Source organism: Myxocyprinus asiaticus, chromosome 9 (genome assembly GCF_019703515.2).
Source record: "Myxocyprinus asiaticus isolate MX2 ecotype Aquarium Trade chromosome 9, UBuf_Myxa_2, whole genome shotgun sequence".
Taxonomy (NCBI): Eukaryota; Metazoa; Chordata; class Actinopteri; order Cypriniformes; family Catostomidae; genus Myxocyprinus; species Myxocyprinus asiaticus.
The window spans coordinates 44,200,868-44,227,148 of NC_059352.1; the positions used below are offsets into that span (position 1 = coordinate 44,200,868).

The 26,281-nt window shown below is 41.7% G+C and overlaps 1 protein-coding gene across 10 annotated transcripts in view; it reads left to right on the forward strand.

The window, feature by feature from the left end:
- The first annotated feature begins 3,825 nt into the window (after positions 1–3,825).
- Positions 3,826–26,281, forward strand: part of plppr2b (phospholipid phosphatase related 2b) — a 97,251-nt gene continuing 74,795 nt past the window's right edge. For 8 of the 10 annotated variants that reach the window (XR_007898232.1, XR_007898233.1, XM_051707746.1 and 5 more), the window contains exon 1: positions 8,498–8,612. The gene's annotated coding sequence lies outside the window, so the exon portion shown is untranslated. Of the gene's footprint in view, positions 3,951–4,592; positions 4,742–8,497; positions 8,613–8,873; positions 8,977–26,281 lie in introns of those variants that run through there. The other 2 variants (XM_051707743.1, XM_051707744.1) reach the window with 2 other exon arrangements.

Sequence of the window (26,281 nt, forward strand, 5' to 3'; positions counted from 1 at the left end):
TCTCTCTCTCTCTCTCTCTCTCTCTCTCTCTCTCTCTCTCTCTCTCTCTCTCTCTCTCTCTCTCTCTCTCTCTCTCTCTCTCTCTCTCTCTCTCTCTCTCTCTCTCTCTCTCTCTCTCTCTCTCTCAATAAAACTGTAAGACTTGTTTTTATTTGTTTTTGGACTTAACAGCTCGTGTGGTGTGCAGTTAAACAACTATTGACCCATTTACAAGATTGATGCATCATCACAAGAATGGATCTTTGATGTCCAGAAAGTGTAGCAAGTTTGTTAATTGAAATTAAGCTTAATACATGGAAGTTATAGGCCTGTCCATGTTCTTCTGTAAGCATTACACAGCAATACTACAAGAAGGAAAACTTTTGCAGTGTAAGAGCATTTTAAATGAGTTAATGTTCATATTAATGTATAATCATTTAAATATGAATTTAAATGATCTGCATAATTTAGCTTAGTTTGAGCCAAACCTGATGATTATGTTATCCAGCATTGATTTAAGAACATTCCAAAGAGCATCTAGTCCACTTCAATGGACAAAGGAGGTCAAAAATTCACAGGGTTTCAAAAGATCATACTGTAATATTTCTTTGATTTCAATTTTTAAAAAATGCAAAAAAAAAAAAAAAAAAAAAAAGAAAGAAATCAGTTTAATTTGCCATTTTAAATGTAGTCTCAGACTTTTCATCCCCACTGTATATTTTTTATTATTCTGTTTTGTTCCATTTTTAAAGATGTATAAATTATCCATGCCTCTCCAAAATTCCACTGCCATTTCCTTAAAATTGATTTGGCCACTGTCCACATGACATTAATAAATCTGGGTGTGCAAGCTCATGGCGACCCACTTTGGATCTCTGCTGCAATGCTCTGGAGAAGTCCTATTCAGAGGGATCGAAAACATTTGTGAGGTACGCATAAGAACAGTACCTGTTCCACAGCGTGGCAAGAGTTGCATGCTTTCAGCCTCTTGCCACTGATTCAGTTTCCCTTCTGTTTGCTGTGTTTATCATCTGATAAAGATTTAATGAAAGGAGGGAAATAACCACGCAAACTAGTTAAAGTTGCAAACTTTATTTTTCAAAGTTATTCAAAACTACAGGCTGAAATTAGGGGCCTAAGAGAAGGAAAAGTTTGTAGAATATGAAGAACTTTTATACTTCAACATATAAAAGTTTTTTTGTTTTTTTCTTACTATGTCGAGAACGATCCTTTTAATTGTGGAACTCCAAAGATCGCTGGATTTAGAATATTATTTTCAAGTTTTTGATTGTTTGTTATTGTACTGCCTATGTAGCCTGCCAGTTTTCTATGGATTTCTCTAACATTTAATGTACACTTATTATCTAAAATAAACTAATTGCTGGGATAGAACCACTAGAGCACCCTGAGGTTAACTGCCTTGCTGAAGCACATTAGAGATAAGACATCTCTCAGTAACCAGCTGTAATGGTGGAGCAACCGTTAGAAGAGAATATCACTGAGCAATTAAGTTTAAGTCAATATACACTCACTGAGTACTTTATTAGAAATACCTGTACACCTACTTATTTATGCGATTAATCAGCCAATCATGTGGCAGCAGTGCAAAGCATAAAATCATGCAAATACGGTTCAGGAGCTTCAGTTAATGTTCACATTAACCATCAGATTGGGGGAAAATGTGATCTCAGTGATTTCGAGCGTGGCATGAAGGTTGGTGCCAGACAGGCTGGTTTGAGTATCTCTATAACTGCTGATTTCCTGGGATTTTCACACACGACAGTCTCTAGAGTTTATTCAGAGTGGTGCCAAAAGCAAAAAACATCCAGTGAGCACCAGTTCTGCGGACGGAAACGCCTTGTTGATGAGAGAGGTCAATGGAGAATAGCCAGACTGGTTCAAGCTGACAGAAAGGCTATGGTAATTCAGGTAACCACTCTATACAATTGTAGTGAGCAGAATAGCATCTCAGAATGCATAAAACGTCGTACTTTGAGGCGGATGGGCTACAACAGCAGAAGACCACTTGGGCACTTTATTAGGACAATAGTGTCCTAATAAAGTGCTCAATAAGTATATTTATAGCAACTTATCTAAATAATAACAATTTAGATTTTGACTACTTCTTCTGAAGGTAACTCCATTGCACCTTTGATTACTGAGGCAGTAACAAACTTCAGAAATGCGAGAATGCACTTTAAGTATTTTAAACCAGACGGCACATTGGCAAGTGGTGCAGAAATGACACACTTCATCTTTAAAGCTGAAGTGTGTAATTTCTGTGGCACAAGCGCAAACCAACTGAATTGCAAAAATAAACATTGTTCACAAAATAGCTTTCTGAAAATGCCCCATGTCTTCTGTTGATCGAACAAACAGATAGTCCCACCCCAACCTACGCCATTAGTTGAGTCATGTTTTTGTGTGAGCTTGACGGGTCGCTCAACAAACATAGGAATTTTCATAGAGCCAGATGCAAACTGTTTACAATTTTCAAGAAAAATTAACCTATGATTGGCTTACTGATAATTGTTCATGCATATTAAGCTGTGATAGGAGAAAGTCATTTATCATCAGCTTTATCCGCTTTAAAGGTGCACTCAGTAATTTTTTCCTCATTAAAAAAGTTTAACTCCTGAAGACATGAATTGTAATTTTGCAATATATGTATGAAATCATGACCACTCACATTAAAGACTCCAGTCATATCAGTAACCTTGTAAACGCTGTTTTATTCTACATGGAGAGGGTCCACACATGGGGGCTGCCATGTTAGGCCTTGTCCACACTAATACGTTTTCATTAGAAAACGCATCTTTTTCTCTCTGTTTTGGCCTTCCGTCCACACTGAGACGGTGTTTTTGTCCACGAAAACTGAGCTTTTTGAAAACGCACTCCATAGTGGATAATTTGAAAACGCCATTTTCGCATTGTAGTGTGGACTGTGAAAACGGAGGCTTCCGAAAACGATGACGCATTTTTAGTCATGTGATGCAGTCATGTATAATATGTTAATATGTTTTATATGTAATAAGTTTTGTGAGATTGCCCTTACTGTGGGGGTAAGCCGCATCATCAGAAGGATAGTGCTCTTTGAAGCGGTCCAATATTTCGATGATGATTCCCAGTCTACATTTTCACTTTTGCAACTTTATAGTCTAGCGTTACCCACATCAACAACTCCACCTCATTGTCCTTCCATTTAAAAAACTCGGTGCCTTTCCTTTTTACGTTTCAAAGAGGCAGAAAGTAAATAAACACCTGAGGGAAATGACGCATGTCGAAGTGTCTTACGTTTTACTCATGCGCAGTACAGGGTCGTAAGCGTTTTCAGACGTTTCAGTGTGGATGAGCAACTTTTGGAAAACGCTAGTGTGGGCAGAGAGAAACTCTGTTTTCAAATGTATCTGGATTAATGTAGACGTAGCCTTAGAATCACAATAATCTCTCAGCTGAATACTACTCGCTTAATCTCAGTAACCATCCTGTTAATTGACATTTTCACTCATTGATTAAGGTAATCATGACTGACTGTGAATAGTGAATTTCTACAATGGCATTTGTGACTGAAAACTATTGATTTGAATGATGCTGCATCCAAGCCGCTAGGTGTCAACAAGTCCAAGGTGATACAAAGACAAAAGTTACTGAGTGCAACTTTAAGTCAATGCATACTGTGACATGTGGCTGTGACCAAATTATCATCTTTGTATAGTTTAGGTAAGTCTCTAGGCAATATTCTTTAATTATTTAAATTTTAGTTCAAATTTAAATAAAACTGTTTATGCATTGCTACAGTAAACTGTCTTTCTGCTTTGTTAAACATGGCTGCAGCTGACCCGAAACACTGCATCTTTCACAGAGATCGTCCAAGGGATTTGACAATGTTAAGAGTTCCGGTGAACATCTCTCTCGTGAAGCATGGTGCCTGAGTTTCCATGGGAACTGCAAATCCACCTCCCACCCTACATGTAGACCTTGTGATATTTTTAACAATGTCATGCAGCAGTACTAACTCACTACAGCTTTATCTTTGTTTATTCAGCTACTTAATAAATACACTTGCAGACACATCCATGCACATAGGAATGTCACAAACTCTGTTAGATGTCTCTTATTATAATTTATCTGGTGCTCTAAAATCACAAAGACACATAAAGACATAAAGCTTTCCTCCCAAAAAGACTAGCATTTGTCACAATATTCCAAGTCTTCTGAAGTCATACTTCAGCTTTGTTTAAGGAACAGATCAAAATGACATTTGTCATTCACTGATAAATTTCCCCTCCACTAAAGTTCTGAAATCTCATTTGCGAAAGTGCTTATATTCACAAATTGTGATTCAATGCGTCACAACAGGTTTGAAGTCATTTACTCCAAAACTCCATTGGCTCTCACATGTTGTATATGCAAACACAAAGTGCCAGTTTGAATATGTAGGATGAAGAATGAGATTTGAGAGCTGCAGTGGAAGGCAATATTTTCTGTGAATAAAATTTTTTTTGTCCTAATTTTTGGTCTCTTCATGACATAAAGCTATCATATGGCTTCAGAAGACTTGTAATGCAGCAAATTGACTATTTTTATGGTTATGTTTCTATGGACCTTTTTAGGAAATTGACAGCTAGGGTCACTATGAACTGCTGTTGTATGAAGAAGAGCTGCATGAAAATTCTTCAAAAATTCTCCAGCATACGGGTGTAAGCGAATACACTTGGAATGAGGGAAGGAGGACACTGGGACAGGGTGCTTCAGGTCTCAGGTGAGCTTTTAATCACAAACTTTGGGTTAACAGTCACAACTGGCAACGTAACTTCTTCAGCTTCACAAACTCTTTAACATCACAGGCTCCTAGTTACAGCCTCTTAATCATCACACAGTCTTTATCACAATTCTTTAACGTCACAACTCGGTAGCTTCACCCTGAGACTCTCGTGCCAGACTCTCTCTCCCCACCACCTGACTCAGGCCTGTCTACCACTCCCCCACATTCCTGGAAAGGAAGTCGGCGACAGCCATCTTCACTCCCAGTCTGTGGACCACCTTGAACTTAAACGGCTGAAGAGCCAGAAACCAACGGGTGATTGCATTGGTATCTTTCATGCGGTGGAGCCATTGGAGTGGGGCGTGATCCAAGCAGAGGGTGGAGGCCCACCCCAACAGGTAGTACTGGAGAGTGAGGACTGCCCACTTGATAGCGAGACACTCCTTTTATATGGTGCTGTACTTAGTCTCCCTCAGCGAGAGCTTGCGGCTAATGTACAGCACCGGGCGCTCTTCCTCCTCCACCACCTGCGAGAGTATGGCCCCCAGCCCTCTGTCTGAAGCATCCATCTGCAACACAAAAGGGAGAGAGAAATCAGAAAAATGTAAAAGTGGCCCCCCGCAAAGCATGGCTTTGACCTGCATAAACACCTGTTGACACCGCTCCGTCCACCGGGTCTGGAGCTCCCTTTTTTGTAAGATCAGTCAGTGGGCTGATGACATCCGAATAATTAGGCACAAATCTCCTATAATAGCCAGCCAGCCCCAGGAACTGTTTCACCCCCTTTTCCACCTGCCCATGGCCCAAGTGGAACCCCAGATACCTTACCTCTACCTGCCCAATCGCGCACTTCTTGGGGTTTGCTGTGAGTCCCGCTCATCGCAGCGAACTCCAAACCGCCCTCAGATGCTGCATGTGCCACTGCCAATCATTGCTGTAAATGATGATATCATCTAAATAGGCAACGGCGTAAGCCGAATGCGGTCTGAGGATTTGGTCCATGAACAGAAGCGTCACAAATTGCTGTAATCCAGATGGTGTGGAGAAGGACGTTTTTTTTCACGGGAAATTGGTGTCAAGGGGATCTGCCAATAATCCTTTGTCAAATCCAGTGTCGAATAAAATCGAGCAGAGCCCAACCGATCGAGCAACTCATCAACGCAAGGCATTGGTTACACGTCAAATTTAGACACCGTAATGACTTTTCTATAATCCACACAGAACCATATAGACCCGTCGCTCTTAAGAACTAGAACAACCGGGCTGGACCAATCACTGTGGGATTCCTCTATTACCCCCATATCGAGCATTGCATCCAATTCTTCCCGGACAATTTTCTTTTTGTGCTTGGGCAATCAGTAGGGATGGCTACGTACCACCACCCCGGCTCGGTCTTGATGTGGTGCTGGATGAGGTTTGTACAACCTGGCAGATGGGAAAATACGTCTGCAAACTCCTGTTGCAACTTGGCAACCTCTGCGAGTTGATACGGTGTGAGGTGGTCTCCGCAAGTGACCGGGGTGATATGATTTTTGTTTTGTATTCACCTCCAGCCCGAGCTCCGCCCTCTCCAGAACTACCGTAGCCAACGTCACAGGACCGCCTCCCTCCAAAATTTCAGGAGGTTGGGATGATATATTTGACGTGCGCCCCCTCTATCGTTTCACTTTTCCTCATAATTGAGATCCGCCACTCGTTGTGTGACCTCAAAGGATCCTTGCCACTTGGCGAGTAATTTGGAGCTCAATGTGGGGAGTAATACGAGTACCTTATCTCCCAGTGCAAATTCCCGCAGCCGAGTTCCCCTGTTATACAGTCAGCTCTGTCATTCTTGAGCTTGGAGCAAATTCTCCTGTGTTAGTTGCCCCAAGGTGTGCAGTTTTGCTCTAAGATCAAGAACGTATTGAATTTCATTCTTACTGTTTGAAGGTCCCTAACCCTAACCCTAACTCTTCTCTCGAAGGGGACCTTGATCAGCGGAAGGGGGCGTAATGGTGCTTTTGGGGTGGCCGGCGGGTTCACCAGCTGACATTCACAGCAAGCCGCACACCACCTGCAGACATCGCCGCCAATGCCCGGCCAGTAAAAATGGGCTATTAGACAGTTCAGTGTTTTTCTTTCCCCTAGATGACCCGCCATGGGATTATAATGGGGGCTGCAGCCTCTCCCCCCTCACATCATCCTGATGTGGAGCTGATGACGATGGCCCCGGCTCTGCCTCCCCTGCCAGAGCATCGCACATTTCACATCTCATCACTTTTATGCAGGACCCATCCATGCATATTCCCTTTAACACCATTTCTGAATTCAGGCCAATTAGTCCACAAAATCAGCAGATGGGTGAGGCGGGAACTAACCGTGGCCTCCACTCTGTTTTGTTCCCCGAAATTTTATCACAAGGGTCACCACAGGGTAGTTGTGAATATCCCTATGCACACACTTCACCCTCACCCTTTTGGTTGTGCCCAAAGCCTCATGCTGAACCAAGCATTGGTGGATAGTGGATTGATTACAACCCATGTCCACCAATGCTTGGTGATTACCCCCCTTTATATACCCCCGGTATCTGATATGCTCCGGCTCAATCGGGGGCAGCCTGTGGAGTGTCGGGGATCCGGACCACCGTCCCCATCTCCATCACAGGGCATTGATCCCGGAAGTGTCCCAGATCCCCGCAACTCCAGCAGACCAGCCCAGTCGCCACACCCACACTTGCGTCGGCGGACACTTCCACCTGGGGGGAGAGCGGCGGTGTACTGTCGATGCTGTGAGCGGTGCAAACCCCTGTGCACGGGATACTGGCTTCGGTGGCGGTACTCCTCACCTCCGCGGGGCAGGAACGGGCTCTGGAGAGAGAGCAGAGTGAGAGGGAAGAGGGGAGGGGGAAGAGAATGGGGAAAACATAGGGGGAGGGGAGAGAGAGTAGGAGGGCTCTTCCGCCCTCGGGTACACCACCATATGTTCCTCCGCCAATTGGACAGCTTCCTCCAGTGACGCCGGGCAGTGGCACTGGACCCACTCCGCCATTCCTTTCCTCTCGTGCCAGACTCTCTCTCCCTCTCACTGGAATTAGAGACAGGTGTTAGACATAATCTAGCTCAGGTGCAAGCGCCCTTACCACTTTCTCTCTCTCCGGACGGACACTTAACCACACCCCCGCTGCCACAACGGGTTTTAGATCACCATAGGGGTGAGTTAATAAAGATCGAATTTTCATTTTTGGTGAACGATTACTTTTATTACTGTATATTAAGAAGAAAGACTTCCTTGGTCATTCCAGAAAGAATATTCTGGTCAACCAGCATGGCTGTGCAGGTCCACCAGCTAAACCAGCACCTAATCAGCCTAGTCCATCAATTCATGCTGGTCATAGGTGGTTTTGTCACCACAGTCTCTCCTCTGCACAGGTTTCTCCTGTAAATGCCTTTCTTTCTGCACTGCTCCCATTCCATCTTTAATTCTCTTTCTTCCTCTCCATCTTTGTCTTACCAATACTCACTCAATCAAAAACACTTAACGAATTAGCTTGATCTTCGCTCTTGAATGCTGGAACATCAAGCAGCTTGTACACAGCAAATCTGTAAATGTAGAGAGGGGTGGCACTGATGCCACTGGCTATGTGTGTGTGTGTGTCGAGAGAAACTGACTGAGAGGAGGAGGGGGGGGGGGGGAGAGAGAGAGAGAGAGAGAGAGAGAGAGAGAGAGAGAGAGAAAGTGTGGCAGTATGCTTCTGCAGCATGCAGAAAGCTGAGTTAAGCAGGTGCCTGCCGTTTCATTTATACACACTTCCAAACCACTTGTGCTCACGTCCAGCCGAAATGGCTGTAATATAGCGCTTTCACTTTCAATACTGCTACAAACATTAGAGGTAAGCACTCTCTCTCTCTCTCTCTCTCTCTCTCTCTCTCTCTCTCTCTCTCTCTCTCTCTCTCTCTCTCTCGCTCGCTCTCACGCTGATGTGTTTGTAATGGATGCATGTGTGCTGTGGGCAGGGATCCGGGCGACTCGATAAGTAATGGATTCAGTGCTTTTAAATGTGAAGGCAACAGAAACATTACTAGATCAAGACGGCTGCTGGGAGAAAGTGTGCATGGGGCTCTGACCCACATCGGGGAGTCTTCGTGCACTGGTCTCATCGCAGAGACTGACTTTGTCTTTTTCTTCTCAACAAAAGTGATATAAAGTAGAGATTTCCACACAAACTGACTTAGGAGGCAATGATACACACTTACGTGAGTGCTCAATGATCAAACTGTGTCTTTTTGTAGTGTGCGCACATTAGAAATAAACTGGTTAATATTTTTTTTCAGGTTAGGTGAGGAAACACTTTGTGAATGAGGCTGGCAAAATGTGTGAATGCATTTGAGTGTGTGTGTACTGTAGATAAGGTTTTGCCTACATTGTGGGGACCAAATGTCACCATGCGGATAGTAAAACCTGAATTATGTTCATTTAGGGAATCCACAAACAGTCCCAATAGGGGTAACTTAATAAAGGGACTAAATAATGTCTTAAATGTATAAATGTAAAAATGTTTCTGTAAGGATCAGGTTTAGGGGTAGGTATAGGGTTAGGGTATAGGTATTTGAATTACTTACTTATACCATTTGTGTATGCTTTGACCGAAACCTGCAGTATGCAATGATGAGTACTGTGTAGAAGTACTGCATGGGCACAGTGTGTGTGTATGTAAAAATGCAGATTTTTTGTTGTTGTTTTTGTTAGGGGATAGAATCCATAGTTCGTACAGTATAAAAATGATTATGTCTATGAAGAGTCCTCAGAAGGATAGCCGCAACAACGTGTATGTGTGTGTGTGTGTGTGTATGTGTGTGTGTGTGTGTGTGTGTGTGTGTGAGATCAGTGCACCTAAACCTAAAGCTAACGCATTCTTTGTATTCAAAATCCACACTCCTGCTCACTGCATTTTTCACTACTTACACTTCAAAATGGCATAAAACAATGCAGAAGTGATGTGATATGTCTGAAATAATTTTTACTTATTACTTCTTGATAAACAGAAATTATGATTGCAAAATCTATACACATTTCTGCCAGTTTCTTAAGTTTCTCTATACAAAACATCACATACTGACACTGCTGTGCAATTATTTGAAATTTTTCCATGCCCAGTGGCATAACAAGTCACCCCTGGGCCCATTTGTGCAAAATGATTTGAAGCTGTGCCCAAAATCCCAACACAATGTACTGTAGGCGAACCACATTCACCACAGTTACTATCGCAGCAAGACGCAGTACCAGATGCAATTTCCCAATAGGCCAAAAATCTTGTAATATTTTTCTACATTTTCTCAAGTAGCCTAATAAATAACTGAACATCACTGTACACAAGACATTCAACACAAGTAATACAGTAGTAGGCTATTAGTGTTAGACAAATGTTTTGGGTCTTTAGACAGTGCTATATCTAGGGCAAGTCACCTGACTAATTTGATAAACCAAAAACACTGATGTAAAATGCAATCATGAGTGGTGTTATACCATTACCCAATGATTTTTCACAACCAGTACAATTACCAAACTACCAGAAGCCTTCTATATAGCCTACCAGGCTTAGCCCAATATAAACCAACAACAGCGACCCAATAGGCTATTAAAGTATAGCAAATAGACATAAAAAATGTGAAAAGAAACCACATACTCACTCATTTTAGTTGCACTCTTCACAGTGCTCAAAGTAGGCCAGGATGGGCCGGTACGCATACCAGCAATGATGCGAAAATGATGTCATAGTACAAGCAGCTATTCTTGTGATCTGGCAGCCCTTATGTCACGGTTTGGTATCCTGCTTGCAGATTTCCGAAATGTAGGATCCCAGGGGCAAAATCAATAATATTTATGTGTTAAGCGCTACCTGATTTGTGTTAGGTTTAGGGGTTGGGTTATACCGTAGTTTTTCTAACCAATTAGGTATCATTTACCTGATGAAAATTACTGAATTGTCCAATCAGGTTTTGCTTTCCTAATGAATATAAATTACTACATTTTGGAAATTTGTGTCCTGCTTCTGTGAAACAATCCTCCCCCCACCCCTGCTTTTCTGTCAGAGTTGAATTAACACTGCTAAATTTGCTGTGTGAGATCTGTCAATGTGTGCCGTAATCTTTAAAAATAACCATGCCGGTATGAAAATACAGGTGACTGGGTGCTGGCCCCCATCCGTATGGACGTGCATACCCAGACACTACGCCAATGTCCCTGCCGGTCTATTATAGTGGTATCAAAAATTTCAGATAAACCCAGCCCTACACAGCAGGTAAAACGAAATGACCTTTGGTTGGTCACTTTTTATGTTAGTCAGATTGGGACTACACGACTACTGATTTTAAATAGTTATTAAATAATACTACAGTTAAGCCCCTGAGTCAAGTTGCATTCGACTAGTCCTGACGACATATTTTAGTGTAGCTTGGACCACCTGTAGCTGCAGGCGGTACCCCCTTCTCTTGCAGCCACTTGTTCAGATGGTTACTTGAAGCGCTTATCTAAACTGTCGCCGAATCATGTTCTTGAAGGAGTGAACAGCAACCAAGTCAGATGTCTCAACACACAAAGCTGATTATGGTGCCTTTTAAATTATTGCATAACATGTAGTATTTATGTTATATTTAAAGGCCAGCAGCCATATCACCCTGTAGCTCAAGACTGGTTGCCCACTGAAGCTAAGCAGGGTTGAGCCTGGCCAGTACCTGGATGGGAGACCTCCTGGGAAAAACTAAGGTTGCTGCTGGAAGAGGTATTAGGGAGGCCTGCAGGGAGTGCTTACCCTGTGGTCTGTGTGGATCCTAATGCCCCAGTATAGTGATGGGGACATTATACTGTAAAAAGGCACCATCCTTTGGATGAGATGTCAAACTGAGGTCCTGACTCTCTGTGGTCATTAAAAATCCTAGGGCACTTGTAAAGAGTAGGGGTGTAACCCTGGTGTTCTGGCCAAATTCCTCCCATTGAACCTTCTCAATTATGGCCTCCTAATAACCCCAATCAATTAATTGGTTATAACTCTGCTCTCTCCTCTCCACTGATAGCTGATGTGTGGTGAATGTACTGGTGCACTATGGCTGCTGTTACATCATCCAGGTAGATGCTTGTCATGTGTATTGTGTTGATTCATGTCTTTTATTTTGAAATTCTAGTTCCTGGTTCATGTCATGTGTTCCTGTTTCCCTTGTCATGTGATTTCTGTTTTCCCTCCATGTTCTTGTGTCATGTTTTCATTGGGTTATTGTTTAATTAGCTTGTTATGAGTTCTGTTTGTTCATTGGTTTATGTTCTCCCATGTCTTGTATTTAAGCCCTCATGTTTTCATTGTCTAGTTGTCAGGTATTGAATGTGATGGTATGTGTTTGGTATGCTGTAGTCAAGCCAAAGCCAAAGCCAAAGCCAAAGCCAAGCCAAGCCAAGCCAAGTCAAGTCAAGTCAAGTCTAGTTTAGTCCATGTTTTGTTTTGTAGTCAGGGTTATTGGTTCACGTTTGTAAATAAACTGCACTTGGGTTCTTCATCTTCACGTCATCTTCGTCATTGTCATCATTGTCAGCAGCCAACAACGTTACAGAATACTTGACCAACCATGAACCCAGCAGTTTTACTTCTGCGCCTACGTCAGGGGAATCGTCCCCTGGAGGACTATGTTGAGGACTTCTGCGGTTTAGCCAGCCAGGTGGACTTTAATGAGGTTGCCCTCAAAGACTGTTTTAGATTTGGACCTAATGAGTCCATTTCTTTTTTGATGCCTGGCGGTCGCAGTTCCCTCAGCCCGGCTCAATATATCGACCTCGTCCTACGGTTCATTGGTTCCCCATTCACTGTGGGGGAGGTGGATGCCGAGCCAGAGGTCCACGTCATGGCCGCCGCCGAGCCAGAGGTCCACGTCATGGCTGCCGCCGAGCCAGAGGTCCACGACATGGCCGCCGCCGAGCCAGAGGTCCACGTCACGGCAACGCCTCAGCCTGCTCCATGCCACGTCACGGCAACGCCTCAGCCTGCTCCATGCCACGTCACGGCAACGCCTCAGCCTGCTCCATGCCATGTCACAGCAACGCCTCAGCCTGCTCCATGCCACCTCACCGCAATGCCTCAGCCTGCTCCATGCCATGTCACAGCCACACCTGAGCAGTGGGACCTGGAGATGGTTCCCACCCTTATACCCACCCTTAGTTCTCCTGAGCAGGCAAGGGGAACTTTCGGCCCTCCGATCCCGCCTGGACCCTCCGAGCCCTGGACTTCGCCTTGGCCTGTCGGTCCCTCGACATTGCCTCAGCTCAGCGTTCCCTCGGCTCCACTACGGTCCTTCAGCCTGTCTGCTGTGCCAGGGTCCCTCGTCCCTCCAGCTCCTCCTTGGTCTGTCGGTCACCTGGCTCCGCTTTGGCTCTCCAATCCTCTGGCTGCGCCTCGTCCCTCCGATCTGTCAGCTTCACCGGGGACCTCCTTCCCTACGGCTCCACCTTGGTCCTCAGTCCCACCGGCTCCACCTCAGTCTTCCGATCCCTCAGCACCGCCTTGGTCCTCCCTGCCATCGGCTCCACCCTGGCCCTTCGAGTCTTTGGCTACTCTCCGGGCACCATGTTCCATGGCTCCGCCCCTCGAGCCTCTCACGGCACCACGTTCCATGGCTCCACCCCTCGAGCCTCTCACGGCTCCACCTTCCATGGCTCCGCCCCTCGAGTCAAGTATTGAATGTTATGGTATGTGTTTGGTACGCTGTAGTCAAGTCAAGTCTAGTCTAGTTTAGTCCATGTTCATGTTCATGTTTTGTTTTGTAGTCAGGGTTATTGGTTCATGTTTGTAAATAAACTGCACTTGGGTTCTTCATCTTCACGTCATCTTCATCATTGTCATCATTGTCAGCAGCCAACAACGTTACAATGCTACACACTGGTGGTGGTTGAGGAGAGACCCCTGTTCACTGTTCACACAAAGTGCTTTGAGTGTAGTGTCAGAAAAGCACTATATAAAATGTAATGTTCGTTCTTTATATTTGAAGGCCACTTTGCTTACTGTATATTGGAGGGAACTGTAGCATTTGTGTCATCTTTATCAAAGTACATTTGAGCCACTTGTTTAGTGCAGAGCCATCAGCATTCTCACCCGCTTGCGAGTTTCCAAAGTATAGGATGACAAAGGAAGAATAATTTATATTCATCAGGAAAGCATGAGCTGATTGGTCAGAGGAACTCTAACTCAACCCTTTAAACCTAACCCTTTCAAATCAGGTAGCTTTTTTCATTTATATGAACAAGTCTTCCCCTGCCATCTTACGTTTTGGAAATCTGCCACCCGCTGTATTTCTTACAGTCGACTTCAGGCTGACAGTGTCAACTACATTAGTTATAGTAGACTATTTTGTGCAATCCCTATAGTCAGACGGCCTCTTCCTGTCTAAGTGGGCAGTTCTTGGCCAGAACAAGCTGCAATGTGGACCAGATTTTATGCCGCAAGTCAAAAGTCTGGCTAGATAAGACTTTGTAGATTCAAAGTAATTAAAGTGTGGAGACGTGTCTTGGCATCCATGCAGAGGATGGGACTTTGAGGATAAAGCTGCCAGTCAGCATCTGGTATTGCGGATTTTTGCACACAGAGACCCACATGCCCCTACTGATGTGAGTGCACTGAGAGCATGGAACATCTGAGCACTGTCATAACATTCATTATGTTGCTTTAGCCTAGATCATACTTTATGAACACCAGGTCAGTTTTTCTCATCTTTGATTCCTCTGCTGATGTTTGAATTGCAACAGAGCTGAAAGATAGCAGTAAATCACATGCAAGTGATAAGAATCTGATAAGAATAATTTATGCATACACTGTTGCAGGCATTCATATACTGGTTGATATACCAGTTAGGAAGTTTGGTTAACAAGAACACTGGACTGATAGTTTCAAGCCCTTTTAGGGGTAGATTATGACTAGCAAGGACCCCAGGGCCAATTTTCTTTTTTTACAAAATAATGAAATTTTAAACACATGCTGCTTGAATTCAATAAATACTAATTTGAAATATCAGTAACAACATAACTGTACATCTCTGTGATGCGCGCACATGAGAGGGATGACCTAAGATCGTTGGTAAGGTCACGCATCACGTGGAGGATGAGGCAGGAAGCATTAGTATTAGTATCATTAGTATTTTGACACTTATTTAGAACATGTCTATCGTTCTTCTATTGTACCTTCTTCATCAATGGCAAATGATTGAATGCAGTTTCAGGATTTCTTTCAATTAATTGCAAGTAAATATCTACTTCATTCAGCATTGTTTTTGTTCTCTTTCTTCTAAAGCATCCCTTTACTGTTTTACTGCGTGACAAAGCGCTTCAAACGATTCAGCCCGCACGTTAGACAAATTAATTAAGAACCGACTGAAAAGAGTGATTATTTCTTCACGCATCGGGCATCGCTACGATTCGCGAGTCTATGGCTGTGTTTACATGGCATACTATCCATACTACTCTCACTGTTTTTGTGATATAATAGAAAAAGTAGTATGGTAGTAAGGCATTTAGTACACGGTCTATATGTCCCATGGAGGGCACCACAACACGTTATCGGAACGCACAGTGCGCATTTTGTTTGACACAGATTGGACACATGCTAAAATTGGCTCTGTAGATTGGCTGACTGGCCCTGCATGATGTCCTTTTTACAACCTGATCTTCAGAACATCGAATCTTTGTGACACCAACGCCAAAAAAACTTGATGCAGTGCCTATAGTCAGACGGCCTCTTCCTGTCTAAGTGGGCGGTTCTTTGCCAGAATAAGCTGCAATATGAATCAGATTTTATGCCACAAGTCAAAAGTCTGGCTAGATAAGAGTAGCCAAACCTGGCTAGATAAACTGAAATCTAAATTGTTTTTACTCTCAAATCAAATCATTGATGAACTCCCAACAGCAATGGCCAAATCTAATATGGCGACTACAGCACAGGTTGGATGTCAGAAACATCAAACTTCATTGATTCGTGTCTCATGACCAAATGTCGGCATATTTAATTTGGCCACTGCGGTTGGGTGTTTATCATCTTAAATTTAATTTGTTTAATTACTCAAAATGACTCATATGGCTTCAAAAGAATTGGAATATAGTGCAAGTCATATTGATTGCTTACTGTGTTTTGGAATCTTGAATCATTTCTAACAGTGTAACAGTCACATGAAGTCTTCTTTACAACCTGAACTACTTCAGAATGTTGAATCTTTGTGACACCTGTGCCAAAAAACATTGATGTAGTGCAACAAATGAAATGGAATACAGGTGTCTCGAGATGCATTTATAAAAATTGAGGTCCTGCGCGAGACACTGAAAAGCCTTGTCTGTTCGTGCGTGTCATTTTTCATTAAAGCTACACTATGGCCTTGTTTAGACTGCCACTAAAAATCCGATTTTTTGCATATCCAAATTGTATCCAGATGAGTTTTTGATAGTCTGGACAGCAAAAAACCACATAAAATCAGATTTTTCAGAATCTGATTCAAACCACATCGGGAGGTGGTTTGAAATGCAATTGAAATCTGATTTTTTCAGATGCATCTCAGTCCGGATGCTCTGGCTGCTCAAATCGGATTTCAAATGGTCTTTTGCGTCACTTTTAATGTGACACACAACGATGACGTCAATAATCTGTGACTGCAGCACGGAACATCACAATATTTACCAGTCTCCTCCGTCACTGAGTTTTTCTTGTGTGACGGAGGAGTTCTGCACCGTGACTGGACAGGGCGCTTATTTGGAGAGCGAGATGATGCACCTCCATTTTTCCCGCATCTGTTTTGAAAGCATCGTCACATGGGAACGCCTACGTCATTACCACTGCAACCCATGCAGATAGGTTGGTTATGTCTGAAAGTGCAAATCTGATTTGATCACTTGCAAATAATAGTGCGGACAGTCTGCCTGAAAAGATCTGATTTGAGAAAAAATCTGATTTGCCTGCAGTCTGAACATAGCCTAAGTAACATTTGGCCCTCTAGTGGTTAAAAAAATAAAACTGCATGTGTCTTGCGGAAGAACATTGTTTTGGTTGTGGTTCAGCACTGCTCCTCTGCGCAGATGAATGTGATTCGTGGCACCGGTGTGCACAAGGATACAGGACATCTTATCAGCTAATGGACAAATAAATAATGAAAGAAAGGAAAAGACGGATATCCAAAAACATGACATCTGAGCAGATAAGTGCCATATCTTATGCTGTTGTTTTGACTTATTGGAAACATTGATGTTTTGAAATAAATTACATTATAAAAGTTTGTTAACATTAGACACAGTGATTGCTAGTCTGATAAGATCAAATGTTGTAAAGTTTTTATAACTGCAGGATATTCTGGCCAAATAGACCACAGTGGTAACTAATTTATAGATTGTCATTGTTACCAACCAGTGGTCAACATCATTTCAAGACTCACATGTCCTTGGAAAGCCTAGGACTAAAGGATTTATTTATAGAAATGATTGCCATTAAAAAGGAAATAGGTGTGCTAGCAAGTGAAAAGTTCTGCACCGATAACAGTATAATTACAGTTAACAGACGTGTGTGTGATTACACAATTATACATAAACCATATCAATAAAATATCTTACCTGTTGAGTAAGAAAAAAAGCCATCTTTGTGTCGCTTTTAAATCCAGTTGTCTCCACCTCTGAAAAGCCAAGCCGATGTTGATTCTGGTTTTATTACGGACTCTGTCGCTTTCCCTTTTTGCTTGTAGACTCTGCTCTGTTGGGGGCTTCTTTTTACAACCAGTGATTCCTCAGAGGTTTGCCGTTTTGAATGATCCATGGTCAATGTTTCTCATTTGTTATGACAAATTTTCAGCTTCAGCTACTCCCACACCATACACACACTACAGTAGCCAGATCTTATTTTCTTTGTGTATGGATATGATGTCAGCATGCACGGATGAATGACGTGTGTATGCAATTTCCCCTGAAATTCGTCCCGACATCTCTAAAATATTTATAAATATCATTATTATAGGTTTAAAGTGTATTTGGGTAAAGACATGGTTTGGAAGGTGGATTTTTGTTGCACTCTCTCATTAATAATTATTAAAAAATAATAATAAATTGTGTACCTTTACAAACCCAGTTTGAACCTGAAGACTTGGTTTGACAATGGTTTGTCAGGACCTGTCAGGCTCAGGTAAGATAGCAGACCTCTAGTCTAGAGAGTAAATTGTCAGCAAAGGATTTATTCACATTAAATGTTAACAAACTGTGCTGGCGAAGTATAAGAATCCCAGCACCGGCTGCAGTAGCGGGGGGAGAAGTATGAATCAGTGCGCACTGTGGCCGCGAAGTGGGCATATAGAAAGAGTATGTTCATAGACAGATGTATGCGTTGTGGAAGCAGATCTGTAAGGAGTGTCCATTGAAGTGTAGTGAGGTGCAGAGAACATAGCCCGGATGATTAGGAGGCAGTCGTATGCCCAACACGTGGACAGAGACAAGGAATCCTCCACTGGCGATTAGTGGGCGGCGAGAACCGGCGTACAGCAAGCTGGAAGGTAACCACACCCCAGATATGTAGGCAGAGACAGGCAACCAAACAGACACACAAGACAGCACCAACTAGACAAGAGAGCAAGGTTAGTTGCTTGACATCACACAGTAATTTAACAAATACAGTGAGAACACACAGGGATTAAGTAGGGAGTGAATTAGAGTACAACAGGTGTTGCTAGCATGCTAATCAGTAGCATGATCAGAGTTTCCCTGGGAACAATCAGTGTTCCCATGGAAACACTGATCATGCATGCTGGCTTCACCTGTGAGACATGAGGGAGAGAGAATAACAAAACAAACAGAATAAACCGGCAAACTCAAATAATGTCAGAATTTTCATTTTTGGGTGAACTATTCCTTTATAAGTAGCTTTGACCTGGGGTTAAAAAATACAAAACCTCAGGATTAAGCATTGTCTGGACAGCTCTTAATAGTGCCATGATGGTAAACAGTACATGTATGTATATATTAGGTTACTGCTCAGTGACATGAATTTTAGTGGGAAGGGATATGGGAGCTTTATTTAAGCCATAGCCTGGATCAAAAGTAGGTTATTTTTTAAATAACTGTTAAATTATTATTTATTGTCATGTTTTAAACCCAAATTAGCAAGTGTTCAAGAGACAATCTGAATACAATGGTTTTGATGGGCACTAAAGCGCTAGAGGAGACTCCTCTCCTGTCTTGTTCCTTTTTGTGGTCCCTCCTGTCCCTTGTGTTCTCCTTCAGTAGCCTAGTCTTTACCAGTGACCTGAATTTGTCTTTCTCTCTCTGTTGCTAATAGAGTGTATGTTTTAAAGAGTTCAGAGGATAGACTTGTCATGAGGGGTGCAGTAGACTGCCCTTTGAAGATGGATCGCTTGAAAAAGTACACCTACATTATGCTCATTTTTCTTACATTGTGTGTCTGCTAAATGTAGTGGCCCATTTTTCAGTGTGGTGAGATTTTATGATGCACATCAACAGCCTGTCTGGGTGATATTAATTGAAAGAACAGCATTCACTAACCCTCATGTAAGAAATTATGTTTTGATGGTTCACTTTCAAGAGTTTCCACTGTAAAGTCATTTCACCCACCCCAACATATCATGCTTTTAGGTACAATGGCTTATCCAGACGAGGCTGGTCCATAGGACAAAAGCTATATTGCATTGTGCTACTGTAACTTCAGAAGAAAGTTTTGAAGCTGAAAACAGATCTTTGTGTTGGAGAACATGGCTGAAGTGTTTGAAATTGTTGTTTAGGTACATGTTTGAAACTGTACTGTTATGTAAGTGTACTGTATGTTTCCTGTTTTGTTATTTTTGTGAGAGCCAATTCATAACATTCAAGAAACATTCTATTTTCATAAAAGCCATGCTGAAAAAACAAGCATAGCTGCTCATTAGTATATCATGTGTTTTAGATGCTGGTCCCCATAATGCTGTAATGTTGATGTGCTGATGTTTCCCTACAGGAATAGTGTGCAACTGTCGGGTTCCAAAAGTAAAAATTCCATTCATTTTCTCCGTAGGTGAATTGATTTTTATTAATAACTTATAAACCTTTAAAGCAGGGTTCGGCAATCTTTTTGACATGGAGTGCCATTTTTATTTTCCTGGTTCATGGCTGTGCCTCCCCACCTCACCACGGCAAAAAAAATATATACGGCTCTGGAGAAAATTAAGAGACCACTCCAAATGTTCAGTTTCTCTGGATTTACTATTTTATAGGTATGTGTTTGAGTAAAATGAACATTTTAGTTTTATTCTATAAACTACTGACAACATTTCTCACAAATTACAAATAAAAATATTGTCATTTAGAGCACTGGTTTTCAAACTGTGGTACGCGGAGTGCCCTCAAGTGGTACGCAGCACGACCCAGGATATTTACATAAAAAAAAAAAAACATTAAAAAAAATTATACAAATCTTTTCCATGTTTTATTTCTAATGTATGATTACAATTGTAATATATCTTTAAGATAGCCCAACTTTTTCTTTTTTATATCGGCAGTGCAGGATGTGAATAGGTAACATTCTCATTGCGCTCGGCCGCGCTGCTGTCTCGTGCGCACACCACAATATTATTCCCATGCAGGAAACAGAACAGCAAAAACTGAGGCAAGATATCATTCCATTTATTTTACACATTCTCAGACTTCTCAGAAGTCTATGATCTTAAATACAAACATTGCTGCTATGTCACATATGGCCAAGCATGCCTATGACAAGAGGGAAGGAAAATACTTCGTTTGACAAGTTTTAAAATTAACGACTGGTAAGGGCATGATTCAGAGAAAAATTAACCTCAGATAGCTTACTGCAGCCACTGTTTTCATAGATCACATGCACATTATCACATATTTTTAAGGGTGATGCTAACTGCATAATTTTAGGGGGGCTGAGATGAAAAACAGGGTCTAGCAATGCCTAAGCTCCAAATTTCTAAATATATACACTGGTGCCCAAAAGTTTGGAATAATGTACAGATTTTGCTCTTATGGAAAGAAATTGGTACATTTATTCACCAAACTGGCATTCAACTGATCACAATGTATAGTCAGGATATTAATAATGTGAAAAATTACTATTACAATTTGAAAAAAATTTAACTACTTCAAAGAGTTCTCATCAAAAAATCCTCCACGTGCAGCAATGACAGCTTTGCAGATCCTTGGCATTCCAGCAGTCAGTTTGTCCAGATACTCAGGTGACATTTCACCCCACGCTTCCTGTAGCACTTGCCATAGATGTGGCTGTCTTGTCGGGCACTTCTCACGCACCTTACAGTCTAGCTGATTCCACAAAGCTCAATAGAGTTAAGATCTATAACACTCTTTTCCAATTATCTGTTGTCCAATGTCTGTGTTTCTTTGCCCACTCTAACCTTTTCTTTTTGATTTTCTGTTTCAAAAGTGTTTTTTTTTTCTTTGCAATTCTTCCCATAAGTCCTGCACCCCTGAGTCTTCTCTTTACTGTTGTACATGAAACTGGTGTTGAGCGGGTAGAATTCAATGAAGCTGTCAGTTGAGGACATGTGAGGCGTCTATTTCTCAAACTAGAGACTCTGATGTACTTATCCTCTTGTTTAGTTGTACATCTGGCCTTCCACATCTCTTTCTGTCCTTGTTAGAGCCAGTTGTCCTTTCTCTTTGAAGACTGTAGTGTACACCTTTGTATGAAATCTTCAGTTTTTTGGCAATTTCAAGCATTGTATAGCCTTCTATCCTCAAAACAATGATTGATTGAAGAGTTTCTAGAGAAAGCTGTTTTTTGTTTGTTTGTTTTTTGTTTTTTTGTGTGTGTGTGTGTGCCATTTTTGACTTAATACTGACCTTAAGACATGCCAGTCTATTGCATACTGTGGCAACTCAAAAACAAACACAAAGACAACTTTAAGCTTCATTTAACGAACCAAATAGCTTTCAACTGTGTTTGATATAATGGCAAGTGATTTTCTAGTACCAAATGACTCCAGTTAGGCTTCCTAAGCAACCAAATGGCCCGGTTGCTAGGGTGGGTAGAGTCACATTGGGTTAACCTCCTCATGGTCGCTATAATGTGGTTCTCGCTCTCGGTGGGGCGTGTGGTGAGTTGTGAGTGGATGCCGCAGAGAATAGCATGAGCCTCCATACACCCTAGGTCTCCGCGGTAATGATATGTGATATAATAGGTTATTATATATATAGGTTATGATATAATCATGATCCTGTATGTGAATTTTCACAGAGCATCATGTGAAAGTTTAATGAAAGAAAACTTGTCCTTTTGCACAAAATGAGATAACAGTTAATGTCACAGATTTGCTTATTTGTTGAAGGGTTTTATGAAATCCCTATGGAAGAAATGAATGGGAAAAATACTTCTGCACTGTTGCACTCTGTAATATAAATTTTCTTTAGCCCTTTTCCATACAAGGACAGTTCATAGAGACTATGTCAAACTCCATAAAGGACAAAAATACAAACATAAAAGTACCGTAAATGTAGTCCACACGAATCTATATTTTCCAAGCCTTCTGAAGTCACTGTTAGGAACAGACTGAAATATAAGTCGTTATTCACAATCATGATTCACATTTTTTTTTATTAAAAAATGCTGCCCCAGCGCATCATACCAGATTTTGCGTATTTGATGGCAAAGCACCATTGGTTCAACAACAACTTTTTTTTCTGATATGGAGCATGACTATGCAGGGTCCCAAGGTAAACTAGCCCCAAACCAACATAAATCAGCCTGGTCCAGCTTGGAAACCAAGGGCACTCAGAAAAGAATCTAAAAAACTAACTTTGAAATGAAAGCTAACATTCCCCGAGAATGACAAATAGTTTGCCAGGAGCTTTCTATTTGTAACAGGTACTTTTAAATTATAAACGAAGCGAACTTCAGAGCCTCAATAAAAAGAAGAAAATATCTTGTGCCTCACTTTAGTTTGGTTGAGATGCAAACCAGTTATAAACATCTTATAAGTGCATCTTAATTGGTGCGTAAAATCATTTTCATCCCTTTTCGATCTGTGCCTCAGCGTTTTTAGATTTTTAACATCTCTGTGTAGATGGTGACAGCTACAAGATGTTTGTGCTGTTGTGTTTGCTGCTGTGCCTGCGGAACACAGCACTAAAGACACAAGCTAAACCTCATGTTTTATTCATTTGTTTTTGTTCCTGCTTCACCCCCTCTTTATATATCAATGGTGGAGATAAGATAAATGTGATCTCGCCCCGTGAGTATTACAGTGTCCCAGAATAGAGCTTATATTTATTTTTTTATTTTTTTTTGTCTTTTTAGCTGTGCATTTTTCTGGGAGCAACATGTGTTGGAGTGTGTGTTTGTGATATACATCAAACTTTGAGAGATTAGAGAGAGAATCCTTTGCTCTCTCAAGGCACACATTCTTTCTTGCTCTCTGCGTAAATTGATGGAATAAGATTCTAATCCCATATTTCAGCTTCTGGTCCTACAAATAATGATGTGTTTGGCACAGTGGGAATTCAGTTCTCTTTCACAAAGTCCCTGCTGCAAATGGAATGAACAGTCGCTGTGCTGATAATGTTCCTGATGCTACACTGCTAGACTGGATTTCAATTTCAAGATACAGTACAGAGTTGGTGATGGGGGAATTATTGTTAATGCAATATACAACCCAGTTCCAAAAAGTTGGAACAGTATGCATAATGCCAATAAAATCAAAAAGGAGTGATTTCTAAATGTACTTTGACTCGCTTTCAAACATTATACAATATAAAGCCAAGGTACTTCATGATTTTACCTTATCAACTGCATTGCTTTTTGAAGATACACTGATTAGCCAAAACATTATAACCACACACAGGTGAAGCGAATAATGTTGATCATCTCCTAACAAGGCCACACGTCAAGGTCTGGGTAGATTAGATGGTAAGCGAACAATTAGTTCTTGTAGTCAACGTGTTGAATGCAGGACAAATGAGCAGGAGTAAAGACCTGAGCAACTTTTGGAATTGTTATGGACAGATGACTGGGTCAGAGCATCTCTGAAACAGCAAGGCTTGTGGGGTGCTATTGGTCAGCAGTGTTGAGTACCTACCGACAGTGGCCCGAGAAGGGACAAACCACAAACCTGCGACAGTGTGTTGGGCGCCCCAGGCTCATCGATGCGCAAGGGCAACAAAGGCTATCCCGTCTGGTCCGAACCGACAGAAGGTCAACTGTGGCACAAGTCACAGAAAATGTTAATGATGATTACGGGAGGAATGTGTCACAACACATAGTGCATTGCACCCTGCTGCGTATGGGGCTGCGTAGCCGCAGACTAGTCAGCGTGCCCATGATGACCCCTGTCCACCTTCGAAAGCACCTACCATGGGCACACGAGTGTCAACTGGACCTTGGAGCAGTGGAAGAAGGTTGCCTGGTCCGATAAGTCCTGTTTTCCTTCACATCACATGGACGGACGTGTACGTGTGCGCCATTTACCTGGGGAAGTGATGGCACCAGAATGCACTGTGGGAAGACGACAAGCCAGTGGAGGGAGTGTGATGCTCTGGGCATGTTCCACTGGGAAACCCTGGGTCTGGCCATTCATGTAGACGTCAATTTGACATGTGCCACCTACCTAAACATCGTTGCAGTCGTTGCAGTACAGTTCATGGCAATGGTATTCCCTGATGGCAGTGGCCTCTTTCAGCAGGATAATGCACCCTGCCACACTGCACACATAGTTCGGGAATGGTTTGAGGAACATGATGAAGAGATCAAGGTGTTGCCCTGGTCTCCAAATTCCCCAAATCTCAATCCGATTGAGCATCTGTGGGATGTACTGGACCAGCAAGTTGATCCACAGCGGCTCCACCTTGCAACTTACAGGACTTGAAGGATCTGCTGCAAATGTCTTGGTACCAGATACCACATGACACCTTCAGGGGTCTTGTAGAGTCCATGCCTCATGTCGGTGCTGTTTTGGCGGCACGTGGAGGAAAAACAGCATATTAGGCAGGTGGTCATAATGTTTTGGTTCATTGGTGTATATACATTTTTTTCTGCAACACATTTCATAAAAGTTTAGAAGGGGGCAATTCACGACTAATAACAATCTGACAAGTTGAAATAACAAGGTGATGTGAAACAGGTGAGGCAATCGTGTTATAGAACATAAGGAGAATCAAAAAAAGCCTAGTCCTTCAAGAGCAAGGATGGGTCGCAGCTCACCAATTTGCCAACAGATGCGTCAGCAAATAATCCGGCACTTTGAGAACAGTGTTCCCCAAAGACAAATTGGAAGGATTTTGGGCATTTCACCCTCTATAATGCACAATATAGTTAAAATATTCTTCTGAATGTGCATGATCTCCGATTCCTCAGACGTCACTGTCATGAGCTTGTGATGGATATCACAACATGGGCTCTGTAATACTTTGGTAAACCTTTGTCACTCAATACCGTTAGCCACTGCATCAACAGATAAAAGTTAAAGCTTTACTATACAAAGCAGAAGCCATATATCATCACTGTCCAGAAGGGCCACTGACTTCTTTGGGCTCAGTCTCATCTGAGATGGAAAGTAGAAGAGTTGAATCGTGTTTTGTGTTCTGGCGAGTCCACATTTAAACATTTTCACATGGGGTTTTCTTCAGTGCCCAAACACTTAAGAGTTATTAGAAGAACACAGTGGTAAACACTCGACTGTCCCAAAGTTTTTGAAGCATGTTGCAATCAGGCGATGTGAAATGTTACAAAAAACCAGTAAAACATTACATAATGTGTTTTTGTAGTACTTTCAATATAGCACAGGGTGAATCGAATTTACAGATCTCTCCTTTTTGTTTTTATTAGCATTTTCCATCCTGTCCCAATTTGGGGTTGTAATTATATGGATAACCTCATGTCATGGTGTAGAATTATGGAATAGCTTCATTAATCTGTCTATTTATTCTGCTTTAATACTACAAAAACATGTAATTGCATCTGGAAACCATTGTAAACTTTATCCTCTGTTGTTTATAATCACACAGTATCATTCTGTAATCATACAGTAGGTTAAAAATGTATACTTGCTGTTATTCTAAATATATATATATATATATATATATATATATATATATATATATATATATGTATGCATAATTTACAAAATGAAAATGTTTTCTACATGCACAATTTATGGGAAAGAGCTTATCTAAGAACTTTTATACAATTTTCTTAGGAAATTTTTGTTACTCTGGCCTCTGGTTTGTTCTAAACCTTCACCCTAAGTACACACACACAAAAAATAAAAATAAAATGTGTTCAACTTACTTAATTAAAATGAACTAAAGCAACACAATTCTAGAACACTTTGTCACAACTTGATTTCATTGTGTTCTATCCATTTGAATTTGTAAAATGGAAGTTTACTTAATCCATTTGAGTTGGAACTACATGAATACTTTTTGTGGTGTTTATGTAGCATTGATGAAACTGGGCAGGGGATTTCCATTTTACAGCATGCTTTGCATAGGACTCGATTGGGAGAGTGAATGTTAAAATTAAGTGTTATTTTAAGTGTTTTTGTGCAA